The sequence below is a fragment of the Dermacentor variabilis genome, chromosome 5, assembly GCF_050947875.1.
Source record: "Dermacentor variabilis isolate Ectoservices chromosome 5, ASM5094787v1, whole genome shotgun sequence".
Lineage (NCBI taxonomy): Eukaryota > Metazoa > Arthropoda > Arachnida > Ixodida > Ixodidae > Dermacentor > Dermacentor variabilis.
Genome location: NC_134572.1, coordinates 83401668 through 83422923, shown reverse-complemented (window position 1 = coordinate 83422923; position 21256 = coordinate 83401668). Strand labels below are relative to the sequence as shown.

Sequence of the window (21256 nt, the reverse complement as noted above, 5' to 3'; positions counted from 1 at the left end):
TCATAGATGTGTGCATAAAACTATGATATGAAAGTAAGGAATGAACAGCAGGAGTAGAATTAATGTGCATGGAAGGACTGTAGGAAACGCATAAAGTACATCTGTAATTTCCAGAATGTCTGTAACAATAAATTTTTGCTTCTGCTGCGCAAATATACTGCACATATACAGTTACAATTTATTTCTAAACTCGTTTTAAAGTACCTTTAAAATACTTCAATACGGAAGTCACTGCACTCAAGCTGAAGTTAGGTCGCAGTGCAAGTTATGTGGACAGAGCCGCTTGCTACTCGCAGAAAGCCACATTCTGAAAAAGGCGTCAACATGTTTTGACTTTGCTCTACATGAAAAGCAAGTTTGAACAACAATAAAGTACCTAGACTGACACGGAAAATAGACGCCGAATCTTCCTTACAGAACGTAACAGCGTCGAAGCAGTCTGCCACTTTACGGCACCAATGTAAAAGATCTGCCGCAAATTTTTCTTGCATGCCCTGAATGCTGATGTAACACAACCGCGCTTACGCGCTTATACGTAATTTGCAGCGAAGCATGCAGATACGCAGCCACCTTTCTTTCTGTCTTCTATGCCAACACTCACTGTAACACGTGTCCCCTGGGACTCTGTCAAAGCTTGCTCTGCCTATTAACGGTTACCGAAAAATTTTAGCAGAGACGTGCATAGTCAGGTGCTCAGAACCCCGGCCGCCTTTGCAGCTCAGCACTTGCTAGGTATGTGGCCCGCGTACACCGAGATTCGAAGGTGCTGCTTGTTTTTTTTTTTGGTATTGCAGCATATGTTCGACTCACCGGTTACAGATAAATATTTCATTCAAACTGCACAGAAATCGGCAGCGCAGCTAGAAGTGCTTTGTTAACGAATCCGGAACCTCATCACCCTGTCGTTTACTTTGCGAGTTGCGTTTGCTTACTGCAGTATGGTCCTAAGTCATACATCGCAAGCTCCGTCACGTCACTGTTCTACGTATCGGTCATCGCTGTGTCGCAGCAGTTTCTTACACGTCCCCGAGGTTCTCGTCCCTCCGTGTCTTCGATATATATTTCCATAGATCTGGACAATCTTTTTTCTTTGCCTGGAACAAGACATAAGATCTCTAGATCTAGGAAATTTTTCCAGGCTTTCGCAGCATTGTCCGTCTATGATGCGCTTGCGGATCGCCCCATGTTTTGGACAATCCCGCGTCACATGCTTTGCAGTGGCTTGTTGCTACCATGTAATTGCGCACCTCGTTTCGCTTGACCCGTCACCAAACAAGGAATAATAATAATATTTGGGGTTTTACGTGCCAAAACCACTTTCTGATTATGAGGCACGCCGTAGTGGAGGACTCCGGAAATTTTGACCACCTGGGGTTCTTTAACGTGCGCCTAAGTCTAAGCACACGGGTGTTTTCGCATTTCGCCCCCATCGAAATGCGGCCGCCGTGGCCGACCAAACAAGGGATGTCTTTGTTAAGGTTACATCATTATAACTATGTCCAGCCTTCTCACAAGTACCTGTGTTTCACGTTGTACCTACCTCGGCATTTCTGGAAAAGTGGCATCGCCATTTCAATTCAGTCTCCTTCCTCTCTTACTCTGCGAAGCGCTGCTTGGCGGGTGGCTTTTGTATTGGTGGGGGAAGAACGGGCAGGGCACATCTTTAGCAGAGTACTATCAGGGTCCTCCAATAGTTTATTGAAGGACCGTGGTACTTCGTTGGGCGAGTTGGTGCATAATTAATTCAGTCAACTTTTGAAGTACGGAATGTCGGCTAAAAGCCGCTCGTGCCTCGCTGTCTCCCTTCTTAATTTCCCCATCGGCTGCGGTAGCTTAGGGGCGATGGCGTAGCGCTGCTGAGCTTGAGGTTGCGGGTTCGATGCCAGCAGTGCAGGTCACATTTCAACTGGGTTGAAACGCAAGAACGCTCGTGTGGTTAGAATTAGGTACGCGTCAAATAAACCCAAGGTCGTAAAAGTTAATCCGTAGTCGCCCACTCCTGCATGAGTCACGGTTATCACATGGTTCTGGCACGTGAAACCGTGTACAGGAAATAATTTTAAGTTTCGATTACTCTGACCCAAGCCGGTACCCACTTTACTCGGAACTTAATTCCACATGTTTAACAATTATTTGTACGCGATTTGTTGAATTTCCTCAAGAATCGGCATGTATATTCTTCGTGGGCTAGAGCGCGCATTGTATGTTATTGCGAGTCGGCATAAATGTGAGTATTGTTTCGTGTATTGCAGGCATTGTAACGTTCTTGTGCCCATCGAGCTGCTAATTAGCGTGGCGGCGAACTGCTTGGTAGTAGTGTCTGCTGCCAAATTCCCTTTAATTATAGCCCAATTGCATTTGTGTTCATGGAGTGCCATAGCTTTCCCTGCTTGAGGGGAAAATAATCGCGCATTATTAGTGATTTTAGTAGCACAGTGCAAGCTCGTGCGCTTTCGCCTCTCTGCATCTTCTTGACGTGTTTTCTTTTCCAACATCTTGAGGAGCAGGTTTGCCGTCAGTGATAGCTATTGCAGCCCTCCAAAATATATAGGAGCGCTCACCAACGATGAGCAGCCGCGTATTGCTCACCGGATTGCTAAACTTCGCGATAAGCAGACGTGCTGATCAGGTAGTTAGCAACGAATTTGTGAAAGTTTGGCTTCACCGGCGAGTTCTCGTAGCGCGTTTGAAATTTTGCGTATGTGCAGATCTTCGAGCTCCGGGTACACGGGTACAGCTGTAATGAACTGCATGCCTTTGCGAAGCATTTTATTTTTAATTTTGTTCTGCTTGTATTGGTGTCAGGTTTTATCATAGTCCCCGTCATTGTATTTCAGCAATGGAAACAAATAAAGAAAAGAAAGAAAGAAAAGATTGTGGTTGTTGTACCAGTAAAATACACGAGAAGCAATGAGTGCTCGAACGATTTTGCCCGGTTTCTCGTTCTTTCATGTGCCTCGTTGAAATGTTGTGATTATTGGTGAATGATGCGTTTGCATTCTTTGGTTATGTTGTAGATTCACGTCTTTCCTGTTACATCTTGACTGATGAATCCTAATATATTCAATAATTAACTTGCGATCCTCTGGTTTTCTGGCTGTAGTTGGAACATTTAAAAACTTTTCTCGGCTGCTTCTTGTGGTCCATATAAGACGCCCGAACATCCTGCCCTTTCAGGAGATGGTTTCATGTTTACATCCTGGGGAAAAACCAGACATTGTATCAAATACTTGTTGAAATATCTCTCCTGTTCTCTCACTGATCCTCTAATGGCACAAATGAACTCTCAGAGTTTGTCCGCACCATAGACCGCAGAGGGCAACTTGGACGAAACCGAGCCTGTAACGAAGAAATTCGAAGGCGTAAACGCATAACGCACCGTATTTAGATTAGAGGAGCAATTTTTTGAAAGTGTTTAAGATTTATACAGTAGGATCCGATCATGCCGAGAGAACTTATGCGCTAAACATAGCTAGATATATCAGGTTTTCAGGAACACCAAAACTCGACTATAACAAATTGAAACGAACTTTTTGATGGGTCGTTATATGCTCCAGGAAGCAAGCCGTCAAGCTTGCTTCCAGGACAGTCGAGAATTCCGGTTGTTACTGGTGCGGCGTGCACACAGAAGAATTCTTTCAACGCCAAACGTTTACTGCTCCACACCAGCAGTTTGCCCTCGTCAGGTAAGTAGGCTCCTGTCGGCGGTGCCTCTTCTAGAATAAAGACTACACGTTTCAGGACGAAATGGAACCGTGGTCCACCAGCCCAGGAGCCTGTTCGTCAGCTCATTAGGCTAAAGAGACGCGATTCTCAAATCCTTCTCTCGTGCCAACGCGAACAAGCGCAGCAACACGATTGACGCTTGCGTCACGTCGCATAGCAACAGTGTGCCTCAAGAAAGCTAGAACACGTGCGCGTGAGCCATTAGATGGCAGACCTACAAACGGAATGCTCCAATAACTGTCAACTTTACCATTGTCGCCCGCGTGTGCCACGTCACGTATGCTTATGAAAAGCGACATTAACGGCTTAGGTCTTACCGAAAGAAATTGCAACGTTTTTTTTTCCGAAGTACAATAAATCCATCATCATGCTGTCGCCGTCATATTGTAGTCGTCACCGTTACCTTGCTGCAGACGTCCCCCACGTGTTCGCGTCATACAACAATTGTTCGCCTTACACAAACGCGTTGGTCCAACTCGTAATGCTTTGCAGAGCTCCGAACAATGGTGGATAGTTAGCTAGCTGAAAAATTATTGGCATAACATCGATTTCCACAGTGCGCGAGATTTGCACATATTTCTTTCCAACAATTACTGCGCGACTGTGTTTGACAGGGTATAGATTACTATAGCAAGCTGAAGGTTGTTCTGGGTGATGGTTTTAATTAACTGCGGCTTGTGCTCTGGCTCATCTCTCTCTCTCTCTCTCTCTGTTGTTTTGTACACGGTCGCGCTTATCATGTGCCAATTACTAGTGTCGTTAACTAGATACAATATTAAGCCTACCTAACAACCTCGCTTTTTTTAGTCCTCTCAAATTCAGTCAGTTCATGGTGAAAAGGTAGCTGTTCGGCAACCTGAACTGGACATAAAGTATGCTCTATAGTGGATTTACCTATAGTAGCGCTTTTAGGTGCAGCCGTACTGTAGAATATGCACAGCTCTAGTGCTAGAACGAGAAGTGAAGTTGCCACACAAGCTATATAGAGCACATACAGGCTGCCCAAGGTAAGGTGTTGATCACCAACGTGTTCGAAACGGGTGTCGACGTCACACTTTCTGTGGGCAAGAGTTCTCATGCAGCCCGTCTCGGTGAGCCTCCGAACCAATTTCCTGTACGATGCCCTGAGCGGAAAGTCCTTCCTCACGGGTGTCGAAGAGAACAGCTGGCCGAAAACTTCGCCCTGTTTGATGCCTTCGCTGATAGTCCTCCTGAAATGGTGCGCGGGCAAGTCTGGTCAGTATGTCTCATGTTCGAAATCGTGAGCTTACATAATGCGTTACATCATTAAGGAGCGGTAACTAGACAGAAGGTTGAATGCTGCTGGACTTGATTTAAAAATTTGAGAATTTGGATGAATTAGCTGCTACACGAGTATCTACGCTTCCTTACCATAAGATATCATTCGAAGAAGTACACTTTCTTTAAAGCTTCCATCACCCGTTCTCATGAAAGGAGCGCTTTCGCATGATAAGGAATGGCAACCGCACTCCTGAACTCGTGATTTTTATGCGAACGGCCTTTAATCTAAAGATTAGGGAAGTTCGTCAAATACTTTTTATACTGAATTCTAGATATACACGTGCACAGACGTTGTCTTTCAATTTTGTTTACTTCACGTGAAAAATTATTGTAGACGAGCTCAAAACGTGACGTGGTGTGGCAGCACCAGGACGCAGGCGTCGGACTAGCTGCGAACAAGGAGGTTAGCCAACTGCTTTTTCCGAAACGCCATTCCTCTTTTCACATATCACCGCTTGCGTTAGTACGGTTTTCCTCGTTTTATATCCGCTTACTCCTCCTCTCCCCCTGCCAGCAACAGGCGACAGCGCCCACGTGCAGGCGAGCATAATATGGGCAAGCAGTGACGTGAAAAGCTTGTCGAGAGGTAGGAACGAGAAAGCAAAGCATGCAGGTACAGCTTGACGATCATCTCTTATTAATGTAAGCACCAGTTCGCAGAACCAGGCTTTAGTTTACGAGCGAGAGAGGAAAGGATGCATAGAAAGGGAGGTTAACCAGAGGCAGTTCTGGTTGGCTACCTGCACGGGAGGAAGGGTGAAGGGGGATAAAAAGAGAAAGAAAGTGGAAGGGGGACATAGAGAGACAAGCACGAACAAACCACGTGCACTACAGAGCGGTAGGGGGCGGTGTTCTTGAAGTCTATCGTGAATCCTGTAGACCGCAGGAACCTTAATAACACGAGTAAGGCCTTCAGCGCGGATGTTCTGTGGGAGTACTGACCTAAAGCGTTGAGTTCTGCTAGTGGACGATTGTCCAACTGGTCCAGTACTCTGCACAGCACTTGTTTACGAGACTCTAAAGGAGCTTACACGATCAGGTAAAGAACTTAACATACCAGTGTTCTAGTTAATACCTGGTCACTGCAGGCGGGCACGACGAACGCATAAGGAGATTGTAGGGTCAGGGTTTCCTCTATGACAACGGGTGTTGCGCCATATCTTAAGACAGATTTCAGCCCGTGGTTGCAAAGAAACATGATCTGGTCAAAAATTAAAACCTTCAGTATAATTTACCACTGGCGCTTGCCTTGACTTTCATATTCCACGCACATTAATACCAGCCGATCTTCTGAGACATTGGTTTACCGCTTGAGACTCGGTGACACGTTTACAGTATATTTTATACATAAAATGTGTCGCACTGATAGTCTGCAATGCATTTGGGGCCACTCTGGTGAAGACATACATTCTATTGCTGGAATGTCCACTAGATGTTACTGAAAGACGGCATCTCATATGCACGTTAGTGACGATAAACCGCCAGGCCCCGTAACCGTTTAAGATATGCTAGGTCCATGGCTAACAGGTACATTAAATATGTGAGTGCTAGTGGACTTCCAAAGACTTCTGGCAGAGAATAATATTGTCGGAAATTATTTGTTGCAGTTCATACTCCTTTCTGTTCCTATAACCATTTGAATTACTGTAATCTGACTTCGCGTTTTCCGTATTTAGTGTGTTAGAGCTGACTTCACCTTCTAGTGTGTCTTGTATGACATTTGTTGTGCTTTGCAGTTATTGTATGTGAGCTGAATTTCCGTTATGATATGTTATGAGTGGTCTCTTCAACATTTATGTGAGATTACTTTATTTTCGTAATTGTTTTTGATGTGAATTGTGCCATTAATTGTTTCAGTAAACTTGCATCACCTGAATGTCTTTTTTTACCGTTTTTTTGTTGAGTGTCAGCTTGTAATGTCATACTTAGCATATACTGGGTCTATGAGAAAAAGAGTAGCTGGTGCGACTTCAAGGCAGCAACATCTCCCAAATGTCATCTATTTAAAAGATGGTATAGTTTCAGGACTACCTTACTGTGAGGAGGCACCAACGAAGCCTTTCCCCAAGGTGCCTCACCAAAGAAACTTTCCGATTTGACATAATGCAGCCTAACCGCAATTAAAGTTTCCTTACTGAGGTAGAGAAGTTACCAGAATTGGGGCTATATAAGCCTACTACCTTCCCACGTAAATCATAAATTTTCATGTTACATCTCGCGAAGTGGTTCAAACCTACAATTAGTTGGTTATAACTCCACAGTGTGTCACAAATACCTTCGCTACATAGTTTATTCATCACAAGCTATCGCCTCCGATATAAATTCATTTTGATATTGCCCTGTGTAATCTGTGTCGAGAAATTTATTATCGCCGAGCGTAGGGCCCGTCCCAAAGACTTTCACATACCTGATGTAGCAGTCATTTACGGAGCTCATGAGGCACACAGCATCGTCCCTCGTGGCGCACTGAAGGCAAGCACGGACACCGTCGATAACCATTCTGTTCCCGAGCCTACCATAAGCTTTGTATAGCGCCTTGAGCAGAGAGTGATCACCCGAGCGAGTAGACAGAAAATGAAACACGGAGGAGTTCACGACGTAGGGCCGTACAATGCGCTTCTCGATACCGTCCGTCAATTCGTCCAGGGTGTCTACTACGTCTGTCGGCACCATGACGCTCAGCCAGGAGGTCAGTTCCCCATCGATGTAGATGGTCAGTGTGAAGGTACCCAGGAGCCAGGACAACACGAGGAGATTCCGGCTCAGCTTCCAAGGACTCGATCCCGGCATGCGCGTCGAGTTGGCATAGAATGACGCTATCAGAAAAAGTAGCGTTCGCGTAGCCGTTTCGTAGCCTTGCCGACTGCAGTCTAGACGATCCATGACGAGAAGCACAAGGAAACAAAACGACAGTGAACCGAACAAAAGCAACAGTGCTGTCTTGGAATTGGCCATGACTGTGCCAAAGAGTAACGGCCTGGTAGAGTTGCCGCGAACATAGAAAGTCAGGTGCGAGTAATGGGTGACGACAGGAAAGTCTAAATCTTGGAATCTCCAGTGACTGAGGGCAACGTGGCTCATGTAAATGTCACTCTCCTTAAGCATCAGGCTCGACGCCAAGCGTTTATGCCCTACCGATTTATGCACCACCGAAGCGTTCAAGCTGCGCATAGCATCAGTGACGCGCCCATACGGCACGCACGATCTCACTTCTGTTCGGTAGTGCATGGAAGGGCACGCAATATTCAGCTGTTTTCCAGAAAACGCGCGTGAAAACTCTTGGACGCTGCCGACGTCGTCATCAAAATTTTGTTTTGTGAACGCTCTCACCTCCTGCATTGTGCAGTTCCAGTATCGCTCTGTCGAGATGGCAGCTTTTTCGATTGCGTTCCCGTTAGTCTGAATTAAAATTAGGTTGCAAAGCAATTGCCGCGACACTCGAGAACTCACATGGCTCAAATCCAGCGAAGAGGAAAGGAACACCACCCACGTCACAAGGTACGAATAGTACACGTCTTCGTCAAAAATTTGCAGAAAGTCTGCGAAGTCCGCACCACCATTTGGCACGATGACTGTCGTCCTTGAGTTGAGTGCAGACTTCTGTTTAAGCACTTTCAGAAAGTTTTGCCAGTTGTCGCACCACGACAGCACACTCCAGGGCAGGTGCTTGGTCCAGGAGACATCAATGTCAGCCCAAGTCTGGTTGTAGCATACAATGGCCACGGGGGCATCATGGACAAGCCACAACCGGAGGAGATCTACAACACTAGTTTGTGCACTAGTCTCGCTTAATAAAATCACAGCAAAGAAAATGAAGGCTCCAGTTTTCAAGTTACTTCTCTCACGCTTTCCAGCGGCTTCAAGCAAGGCCATAACAAGCGTTAGTTTATCTATTGCCCTTTATTCAACGACGTTGCAAAAAGAACACACCTGGACAGTAAACACACCGTGTTCACGGAATCAGCAAGAAAACTCGACTGCAATATGTTTGGTTGAGCACGAGGAAAGAATTTACCAGTACGCAGCACTGAGGAGTTCTACACGCATGTCTCTACGATCGTATACGAAAGGGTAGCCAGGCAGCCGTTTCGGTCCTGAAAGGCGAAGCTTGCTGTTTTCCTTCACCATGACAACAATTTTCCATGGAGTTTTGAATGTTTCTACATTTCTTCGATTCGCTCGTGACGAGTGGAAGGGCAGCACGCAGCAACAATGGAAGGAGCCTGCAAGCTTATTTGCAATGCAAAGAGGGTCATTGTTGTGATTGTAACTCAGCGTGACCGAAACCCTTTTAGATGGAGCAGCAATACATTTTTTCTTCGGGCACAGCCACTCCCGACCGCCATGTTTAATAACATGCAAACCAAGGCGATGTCTCGCACAGGCATGCATGCACATTCCTCATCGCAGTAATAAAATGAGGAGCCAAGTCGGCATCATAAGATGATAATAGACTGAAAATTTGGATATGTGTTTTATGTCACATATTGTGAACTGCTATAAGTAGACAAGCGATGTAGGAAAGGTGGCATTTGGATGATAAATAATTTTATGCAAAAGAAAAAGAACAAGGCAACGGACGGTTTAGAAGGCTTAAAATTTTTACACTTGTACTTATATTCATCAAAGTATACAGTGTTCATCCTCACATTGTCATAAGTAAGCCTCTTTCCCCGAGGAGAGTCGATCGGAAAGGTTTTGGGGATGTTTAGGAGGTAGCGGTACTTGGGATTCAGGCCTTGAAATTGTTATATGACGTGATCAATAACCTATTTCGGCCAAGAATTCCAATTGAAATTAAATAATGAGATTTTGCATGCTAAGACCACGATCTGAATCTGCGGCACGCTGTCGTGGGGGACTAGGGATTAATTTTGACTATCAGGGATTCTTTAACTGCACCAGAGGCACGGTACATGGCCTTCCTCACATTTCGTCTCCTTCGAAATACAGCAGCCGCGGCCGGGGTTTTATCCCGCGGCCTTGTGCTTAGCAGCGCAGCGCAATAGTCACTAAACTAAGACGGCGGGTACGCACATATCGGACTCACTCTGGTATATGCTAGAGCTCGTCTGATATTGGGCTGTATGCTATAAACTTTGTATACGATGGTACTAACTGCGCTTGGAACTGGTAGCTGAGACACTTAGTAATAGTGGCTGCCTTGCTTTGTCAGTAATGTTACTAATTCTACCGTTACTAACTGGTGCTATACCAAGGCGGTTAACATCGTGGAAACTAAGTAATAACTACACGAATGTTTCTTTAAGGGAGTAAGAGTTCTCATAGTCTTTATTTTATTAACCGCTTCTATGCCCATAGTAAGTGAACGCATGAATTGGGAACCAGCTCAAGATTTGACCAGATCCTTATAGCGTCATTACAGTCTCATTAAGCGTAATTGAGGGATTCATCATCATCATCATTATCATCATCATCATCATCATCATCATCATCATCATCATCATCATCATCATCATCATCATCATCAGCCTGGTTACGCCCACTGCAGGGCAAAGGCCTCTCCCATACTTCTCCAACAACCCCGGTCATGTACTAATTGTGGCCATGCCATGCCTGCAAACTTCTTAATCTCATCCGCCCACCTAACTTTCTGCCGCCCCCTGCTACGCTTCCCTTCCCTTGGGATCCAGTCCGTAATCCTTAATGACCATCGGTTATCTTCCCTCCTCATTACATGTCCTGCCCATGCCCATTTCTTTTTCTTGATTTCAACTAAGATGTCATTAACTCGCGTTTGTTCCCTCACCCAATCTGCTCTTTTCTTATCCCTTAACGTTACACCCACCATTCTTCTTTCCATAGCTCGTTGCGTCGTCCTCAATTTGAGTAGAACCGTTTTCGTAAGCCTCCAGGTTTCTGCCCCGTAGGTGAGTACTGGTAAGACACAGCTATTATATACTTTTCTCTTGAGGGATAATGGCAACCTGCTGTTCATGATCTGAGAATGCCTGCCAAACGCACCCCAGCCCATTCTTATTCTTCTGATTATTTCCGTCTCATGATCCGGATCCGCCGTCACTACCTGCCCTAAGTAGATGTATTCCCTTACGACTTCCAGTGCCTCGCTGCCTATTGTAAATTGCTGTTCTCTTCCGAGACTGTTAAGCATTACTTTAGTTTTCTGCAGATTAATTTTTAGACCCACTCTTCTGCTTTGCCTCTCCAGGTCAGTGAGCATGCATTGCAATTGGTCCCCGGAGTTACTAAGCAAGGCAATATCATCAGCGAATGGCAAGTTACTAAGATATTCTCCATTAACTTTTATCCCTAATTCTTCCCAATCCAGGTCTCTGAATACCCCCTGTAAACACGCTGTGAATAGCATTGAAGATATCGTATCTCCCTGCCTGACGCCTTTCTTTATTGGGATTTTGTTGCTTGCTTTATGGAGGACTACGGTGGCTGTGGAGCCGCTATAGATATCTTTCAGTATTTTTACATATGGCTCGTCTACACCCTGATTCCGTAATGCCTCTATGACTGCTGAGGTTTCGACGGAATCAAACGCTTTCTCGTAATCAATGAAAGCTATATATAAGGGTTGGTTATATTCCACACATTTCTCTATCACCTGATTGATAGTGTGAATATGATCTATTGTTGAGTAGCCTTTACGGAATCCTGCCTGGTCCTTTGCTTGACAGAAGTCTAAGGTGGTCCTGATTCTATTTGCGATTACCTTAGTAAACAGTTTGTAGGCAACGGACAGTAAGCTGATCGGTCTATAATTTTTCAAGTCTTTGGCGTCCCCTTTCTTATGGATTAGGATTATGTTAGCGTTCTTCCAAGATTCCAGTACGCTCGAGGTCATGAGGCATTGCGTATACAGAGTGGCCAGTTTCTCTAGAACAATCTGCCCACCATCCTTCAACAAATCCGTTGTTACCTGATCCCCCCCAGCTGCCTTCCCCCTTTGCATATCTCCCAAGGCTTTCTTTACTTCTTCCGGCGTTACCTTTGGGATTTCGAATTCCTCTAGACTAATTTCTCTTCCATTATCGTCGTGGGTGCCACTGGTACTGTATAAATCTCTATAGAACTCCTCAGCCATTTGAACTATCTCATCCATATTAGTAATGATATTGCCGGCTTTGTCTCTTAACGCATACATCTGATTCTTGCCAATTCCTAGTTTCTTCTTCACTGTTTTTAGGCTTCCTCCGTTCCTGAAAGCATGTTCAATTCTATCCATATTATACTTCCTTATGTCAGCTGTCTTACGCTTGTTGATTAACTTCGAAAGTTCTGCCAGTTCTATTCTAGCTGTAGGGTTAGATGATTTCATACATTGGCGTTTCTTGATCAGATCTTTCGTCTCCTGCGATAGCTTACTGATATCCTGTCTGATGGAGTTACCACCGACTTCTATTGCACACTCCTCAATGATGCCCATAAGATTGTCGTTCATTGCTTCAACACTAAGGTTATCTCCTTGAGTTAAAGCCGAATACCTGTTGTGTAGCTTGATTCGGAATTCCTCAATTTGCCCTAGACTAGACGTTGCCGCGGAGCGTTGCTACACATAAGGACACATGCCGTTGTGCTTACTTGACAGTGTCCAGCCAAAATATCCGCCTCCTCCCCTATAGATTGAACGTCATAGGGTTTCCACGTCCACGAATGTATTTGATTACGAGGGGATTAACTCTCAAGTGCGAATCAATGAGTAACTGAGAAAGGTAGACTTATGGGGGAGTTGGTCATGCATGATATGCATTATGCAGCGCTAAACATACATTTGGGCGCCTGTTGGGCGTCTTGTCGACTTTTCGATTTTCTCCCTTTCTTAAGGGTGGTGAAATAGCGAAATTTTCAAATCAAATTCAATAATAACATTCAAGAAAAATGCCTTCACAGTATGGAAAAGATTAACAAATATGGCCTGATTTTTGAACAAGGTAAAATACAAAGTTTGCGTGGAGTCTGTATGGTAGTTAGGAAGGTGGCCTACATATATTGTTCAATATGCACAGGTGTTGCAGTTCGCAACTGGTCGTCTGGTCAATCGAAGAGTTTGTAATTGAGAAACAAGTGATTTTTGGTTATCTAGTGGGCCCCGGCAATGGCAGTAACGAAGCAAGCAAATTAAGTGTGACGTGCTATAGCACATCACACGACAAACACGCGGAAACATAGAAGTGTTACACTGCAGCACCGCACATTGTTTTTAAGGCTGTCAAAGGATTGGAAGAATGGCGAGGCTCACCAAATAATAAATTGTTTTGAAGAGTTCACCGTACAAAATACGTATATTAAGAAATTGAAGCATTCTTATCTAATGAATCTAATGACTGAACATTATTGAGCGGATTTTATTTAGCTCCGAGGTTTCGCTCAGGAACTGGTGCCTCTGTGCAAGAACCGCAACTCTCCTGCAAAAGTAACTTCCTCAGCAGCCCTCGGTGGCATAGGTCTTGCTTGCTTGAGGCTACAATGAACCTTGTTATAGATAATATTGTAACAGAAACGAATATTCGGCAATTTCGGATACTGACTAGTCGAACGGAATACAAACCGAATAAGTAAGACTACTTTACTCGGTTTGAAAATTCCGATTATGCCTACCGTCTATTTTTTTTTTCTGGCCTAGACCACCGAATATGTACTAGCCATCATTCCCGTGCGGACTGAACCACTATGCTCACTACTCTTGTGAGCACTGGCGCCAGAATTCCCTCTAGTAACATTCGCACGAAGTTCTATGAACGATGGCTCTGGGCATAGTTTTACAGGCATAGCGAAGTGACAGTTTGGGCAACGCACTCGACCGTAGAGTAGCCGATGCGCGAGGGACTCGAAAGTTGACGGATGGATGCGCTTGCTTTGAAGTGCGCCTCGGATGCCAGACAAAAAACAGCTCCCTATACTTTTACTGTCTCTTCTTTTTTCTGTTTTTTTTTTTTTCAATGGCGCCGAACTTCAAGAGCGGCTTGCAGTCTCGCTGGAGACCGCCAAGCCACTCTATGTGGGTCTCCTGCTCTGTGCTGAGAAAACAGGCTGCTTGTTGTGCGCCACCTAAACAGCCCTGGGAACCTTCCAATGAGACGACGGGCACACACAAACACACACACACACACACACACACACACACACACACACACACACACACACACACACACACACACACACACACACATACACTACGCATGACGTGAGACGAACGACGCAATAAGAAATGGTTCTGGGCTGCGTGCTAAAAATAAGGGCCTGGTGCTGCGCGAGTGAGAGTTGCGGCGCTCGCAAACCGCCTCTTGGAGTGTGAACATACATCAGCAAACATCTTGTACGACAAGCGCCGCCCATGGCAGTTGCTTGTTTTTTTCACTTACCTCTTATATCGTTTTTTTTTCATCTCTGTTTTTTTCCCTTTCTCTCAATTTTCTCCGCTTCATGTCACAGCCGTTGCCTTGTCACTGTAACCCAGGAGCTCCATTTATTTATTTTTTTATTTTTTGCCCCCTGTCTATCTGTCCACCTCTGAAGTGAGGGAAGGGTCATGCGAGAGTGTTTAAAGCCCAGCACTGATTTTTCTTGACACCTTTATTATTTGTTTGTCATTTCTTTATAGTTTGATTGCAGTGGCTTCACGGCGAAGTCTGCAACCCCCGCGAGGAAGCAAAAAGGCGAACACTGGCCCTTCTCTACTGCCCGTTGGTTTCAACTTGTCGATCTATTTTCTTTAAACCACGGGGTCCAACCACGGCCGCCCAGTGCAAGGTCACCCGAGGTTGTTTCAGATGCGCTACCGGCCCGGGGTTTGTGGGGAATCGGGGCCTCTGCCGGGGGTACTTCACCGCACGCCGTGCCGCTCCGTCTCCGACGGAGGCGGGTCTGCATCTCTCAAGCAGTGAAGATATACTTGACCGAAAGAGCAACATTCGCAACAAGATCTCGAAAGAACCCTTCTGCAACGCCTTTGAAAAGAAGCGCAACAACTCGGAAACTGCCTTTCTGTAAGTGCCCGCTTCTCTAAGGTGTCACGTGTGTCCGTAATTTTCCAGCGACTCTTTGTCTTACTTGAAAATATTGCTGCTAGAGCTAGCTTTGGTGACCCTTTATTTCTTATAATTATTTCTTTTTGTTCGCGGTACTACCTCGGTAATTTACCTGTGGCGAATGACTTGAAAAAGATATGTCTTTTACGAAGAGAAAATTTAGCACATTAGAAGTGAAGTAAACTGCAAGATCTCGTATGAAAACCGCTTCATTAAAGCAATGCCAAGCGGCTGGAAATAATGTGATTGGATAATTATAACAACCTTGCTGTGCTGAGATAATTACGGCACAAATAGTTATGCTTTCATTTTTATCGCAGCATATGCAGCTTATACTGGGCTTTAACGCTTGAATCGTAAACATATATGGACGGGTCTATCTTAATAACTGGAAACTAAATTCAGAACTTTTTGAGCGAAGTACTCAGCAGCCGCTAGGTTCATCTCGATAGGACATTCGTGCAAAGAGTTATTGATGCGCAGGGACAACTTGGCTTCGCTGACAACCGTCTGCTCAGTCAACATGACCATGTGGCTTCCCTGCGTTGCACATGTTCCACTGGGTTCAGATGTAAACCAGTTTAGCGTAAGCAGCAGGACGCATTGCAGGAGCTGCCCCCAGGCTCACAAAAGACGTACCAAAATTTCTTACTTTCCCCACGCCAATATTCGTTACGATGAAAGCTCACTGCTTTCTGTGAGGCATGAGTAATTTCGCTTGCCAAAAAAATAGAAAAACCTATCACCACGTTACCGAAAAGCACCTGTACTGAAGCTTTCAGTGCCTCTTGTACGCTGCAGCAGCACACAAAAATATTTCCTGGCAATCGCTTGCGAGTGTTTTTGTCTTTCCAAGGTTGTGCACTGCGTATGTTCTATGTCGAGAAAAAAAGTGCTCATGCACTAGTGGAAAACTCTTGCAGACAACTTGCTCATTCTCTGCTCTGTCAGCACAAGTTTGTTCTCAGCTCTCCCATCGGAGCTTTTGCAACGCCAGCTCCTCGGAAACTGCACTACATAAAAGGAAGCGCGTGAGGTGGAAGAGACTCTTTTTTCTGGAACACAATGTTTTATAATTACTGCATCCACCACGGTCTGTCAGCAGTTACTTCCTAGGAGGATGATAGCTCACTTTCCGGAACGCAAGAAAAATCTTAATGCTGATAAGTCGTTGCGCGTCGATGAAAGCGTCAATGAACGTTGCGCGTCAATGAAAACGTGAACAATACTGTCTTGCATGTCACGTAAGGCGGCAAACGTTGTGCTACACTTACGGGCGTTTTTCGTAGCACCACACTTTATGTCGATATGGACGTGCCTGTAATTCGTTGCGAGCAATTTCCAGCCAGTACCCGGCAAGGTATACTAAGCCCGAATAAAGCTGGAGTCTCTGTGTCAAATCTGAAACAAAACCTTTCGCGTTTTCCGGTGATACGTTTACTTGCATCTCGTGCTCACGCTGCCCATGTGTTCGTGTTTCGGCGCCGCGAGTGTCGTGTGCAAATTTCGTGCTAGTTGTTGTTTTACGAGCAGCTCAGTGTCGACGCTTGTTTGTGCAGCCGTTCATGCTCGACCACATTCGCATTACGTCATTGCTCGTCGCGACTTCGCTCTTCTTCTGTCTCCTGCCTTGCAGGATTTTCGTACATTCCCATCCGGAGATAAGCGGATTTCGCAGGATAATTTCTCTACATTTATGATTAAACGAAAAACGCGGACGGTACTGGAGTTGTCGTATTTCATGCAAGTGCCACATCATATTACCTCAACTATCGCAGCCACTGTTTCTCACTCTGGGAAAAACTGCGTACTTTCTCTCTCTCTCTCTCTACGCCCCCCCCCCCCCACACACACAGACACGCGCATAAAAAAATCAAATCTTTCGTAATGCCAGCCTTTGTTGCCAGCACGGCAGCATGAAATCACTTGATATTCCGGCGTCACCCCCGAGTTACCTTGTAAATGAATTTCTGTAGTGCATAGTCTAAAACTTGGAGGCTTGTCCTGCTCGATGAACAGCGTTAACCTATCGGTATTATACTTCCTGATGCAGATGAAGATGAAGCTTTGGCTGCCGACACCGGCCTTAATATATCGACATCCGGGTGCACAGAAGTCAGTATATTAACAAAGCCGACCCGCATCGGCAAACGCAACGCCGCCACTCGGCTTGACAAGATGTTTACTCTAGCTACGAGCGCGATGGCATAGGAATATTTGTGAGAGATGTACATATCTTCCACTTATTCCTTTTAAACTTTTAAATGTGGAATCCACCTGAAAGTGTAAGCTTAGGTAGGTCGGTAGGTAGTTTGGTAAGCAGGATTAAATGAGTTTTAACTGGAGACGTTGGAAACAGCACGGCCTCCGACTACTTCATTTCACTTTTATTGAAAAAAAAGTAATATTAACTGACCTCAAGGATATTTTAATAGCAGGAAAAATAAAGAAAACCCACTTAAGTACGCATAAACATCATACACACAAGAGTGAAAAAAGATACGAAACACCAATAACGAAGGCGACTTGATTTATAACATCGATCGTAGTAGGTCGAGCACATGTACGCTTTTATAAGCAAGTATTTCACTTCAATAAAAGCAGTTCTTCTTTCAAGGCCACTGACTGCCTTTGGTTCAAGCATCCAGAGACAATAGTCAATTTGCCGGAACCCTAAGCTTAAGTCGCGGCTGTTGCCTTTGCCGGGCATATAAGGGGCATGTCCAGCAACACGCGTACTGCGTCCTCGACCGCAAATCCAAATGAACACGACACGGAGCTTGCATGATGCAGTTAAAAGAGAAAGCGCTTTGAGCAGGCCACACGAAGGCAAAAGGGGTGAAACAGGGTTTCCATCACTTTGCGATATCTTCACATGTACACCGAATTTGAGCCAAGTGTCTACGGCATATAAAAAACTAATTTTTTGGACGCTTTATGCAACCATGCCGCAGATAATCTCCTCGCTGAGAGTTTTCGTAATAGGATGCTAACCTCATTGTTGAACCGTGAAATGGTGCGTTATTCTCCATGTTCGGGAGCGCGTTCTGCCAATTTTTCCGCTCGTACGTTCCAACTATGCCGGTATGACTTGAAACTCCCTGAAATACACTTTTGTGACCGCCAGTTCCACCATAGTTTGTCAGCTCAGATTTTCCCGATTATTTTATTCCGACCACTTTTTCGCCTGAACGTTGCAAAGCAGCTCAAGTCCAGACTGTGAATCTGCGCAAACCATCTATTTATCTCGAAGTCTGGTTAGCCACAGTAAATGTCGCCCTTAAAAAATCGCGTACAGCTCTGCCGTCGCTGGCGTGGTAACACAACCGAGTTTAAGCATACATTGTACCTTTAATGTCGGTACAGCAAACGCACACGCTGAACCTCGTTGGATGCATGAGTCACCTGTGCATACACTTGTCTTGCGCCGACATGTTCGTTGCACATATTAAACAACACTAATTGCGCCGCCTCAATCGATGAAGCTTCATAGTACTTCTTAATTTCCAAGACGTGCACAAAAGCTCGCAGCTATGGATACATCCATCACGGCAGTGGTTCATCATTATGTTGGAAAACGGGGCAATGAATTTGCACCCAACCAGCTGTGAATGTAGTTACATCAATTTCTCAATGGAAACCCTTCTGAGAGCTTTTGGCGTCTGTATTAAGTAAATATACAAAAAAAGAATTCCGTAATATCTTCTTCTCTCTCAACAGAGTGACTGGAGGCTTTCGTGCTTCTGCGATGGCCAGTGTGACTAAAAATACGAAATCGTACGCTCTCTGTAGCGCGCCCACAAACGCGTTTTATAAGACTTCAGTGACATACAACTTGAACCAAACATGAATTAGGAACACCTCTAGGAAGAGAGTTAATAATTAGTCTGTGCAAACTACATGAGTAAATCATCCAAGTTCACATATCACCACCTGGTTCAGTGTAGAGTGTCGGAGGCGGTCGTGGCCGGCATGATATTGACGTCGAGTGGGCTGCTGCCGAGGTACTCTAGCCAGAGCCGGGTGGCGAGACGACGTGGCAAGACAGGACAGGAACGCACGCCAGGAAGAAAGCGAGGCCAAGAGCATAGAAGCTGTGGTCTGTGCTACGCTGGACGCTCCGCAGACGTACGCCAGCTTTAGACGATGTGCCCCAAGCTCAGCAGCACCAGGCAAAGGCAGGAGTCCCAGCCCATTATCCCACAGGCTACTTTTTCCGCCGCTGCTGCCTTCTTCCCTCGGCTTCCTCTGTCACAATGGCACCGCTTTTGCCATTTCATGCTCGCGCCATGTGGCTATCAGGTGGTTCTTGTTGTTGTTGTTGTTGTTGTTGTTGTTGACCCGTTTATTTTTCTGTGCCGTTGCGTGATCGCGCTTGTTTATTCGCCGTCATCATCGTCGTCGTCGTTCGTTTGCGACTGCAGCACGTGCAGCTCATGACACAGAGCAATGACTATCCTAAAACTGAACAGAACGGAAATTTGGGTTAGTTTAGCGTTAACTTCCCGAAACACAAGAAAGAAAAAGGAAGAGACATACCAAACGCTATAACTTTCAACTTAAGTTTATTGGAGGAAAACAAGAAGCTTTAGTAGACAAAAAACGCACGCCATTTATCATGGTTCCCTATACATGATTGCGGGGCATGCATAAAATCCATGTATTCGTTCAGCAATGATACTGATGTCTGGATTGCAGACGTGTCATCATTACAAATGTGCTAAAACTGATCGTACTAAATTGGCGTGAAGCTTAAACGGGTTATTCGTGGAGCTTTCCCATCGCACTCCAGCCAGATATCTCAAATTACGGATAATACTGCTAACTTTTTTTACCATAGCTTCCCAGTGTTGAAGCCATACTAAGTGCTGATCAATAATAATTCCACAAAAGCGACGAGTTTCGACTGTTCCCAATGGAAGGCCATCAAAACAGGTGTCAAAATTCTTAATACGCCTTAGTGTGAATGAACGAGAAGAAAGGAAGCCGAGGGCCCGTATTTTATTAGTCATGCCATAAGTAACCAACAAAGGCACCAAGGACAGCATAGGGGAAATTATTTGCACCTATTAACTGAATTAAAGAAACTACACAATAATAGAAATTAAAGTCGATAAAAAAACAACTCAAGAACAGTCTGAATGGTAACATAGCTGTATTTTCCCCACATAAACTATGCACCGTTCTTGAGGGAGCTCATTTACTTCGTTAAGCACCACTTGTAGGGTTCCTTGTATGATTTCAATCGTTTGCCCCGATCTGCAAATGCAAATGTTGGCCGCATATATTGAGCAAAAGATGTTTGCTAGAAGATGACGAGACAACTATGCCGTAACTGAGTTGAATAGAGTAAGCCATGTTTTGAGACAACAACAACAACAACAACAACAACAACAACAACAACAACAACAACAACAACAACAACAACAACAACAACAACAACAGCTTCATCACTGCAAATCGTTATTCTACGCTTTCATGTGGACTTCCATGTGTCACCGTTTGTACTGATGTTCTTTTGCTGCTAGTGTCCACAAGGGTCCACTTGCTTGTAAGAAAATTGCGCATTAGTGGCAATGTCTTCTTGAATGCCAAGTAGGATTAAGCCTTCGAGAACATGCACGGGACTAGCAGTGTAGTATGCCCGTTTCATGACCTAGAATAAGACAACCTTAATATTTCCGCCTGTTCTTGTTGTTGTAAGCCTAGGCTCACTATGCGCCACCATTAGTACTAGCAGCCATGTGCCTGCATCAGTTCTGAGGTCTACTCTTAAAAACCGGGAAAATTACATTTAGGGTGACTTTCTCACTCCAAAAACCTGTCTGGGCTTGTGAACGTGTAACTCCACTACGCCCTCTCTGTTAGAGTGGGCATCTGTAACAGCTATTTCAACACTGCTAACAGGTTGAACTAAGCATGCACACTTACGAACCAGTACTTTCGTTTTTCTGTTCTTTTTCTTTGAGGAAATGCGGTGGAATATGAGGGGACAACCTGCCTAAACTTGCCCCATATCCGGAATTCTGCGTACAAAAAAGGCTCAAATGTCCAAGATTATTTTGGCTGAATGCTAGCAGCCGCTCCTTCAAAACACGCGTGAAAAAGGAATTGCTATGACATTTTGACATGATGCCGTGGCACGTCAAAGCAGAAACTCGTTGAGAGTTGTCTAAGTATACGCGTAAGCATTGTTCCACTTGCTCATC

General features: G+C 45.0%; 1 protein-coding gene across 1 annotated transcript in view; it reads left to right on the top strand.

The window, feature by feature from the left end:
• The first annotated feature begins 14916 nt into the window (after nucleotides 1-14916).
• LOC142582897 (cholinesterase-like) overlaps nucleotides 14917-21256 on the top strand; it is a 74228-nt gene continuing 67888 nt past the window's right edge. Inside the window, exon 1 of the mRNA XM_075693007.1 lies at nucleotides 14917-15005. The gene's annotated coding sequence lies outside the window, so the exon portion shown is untranslated. The remainder of the gene's footprint in view (nucleotides 15006-21256) is intronic.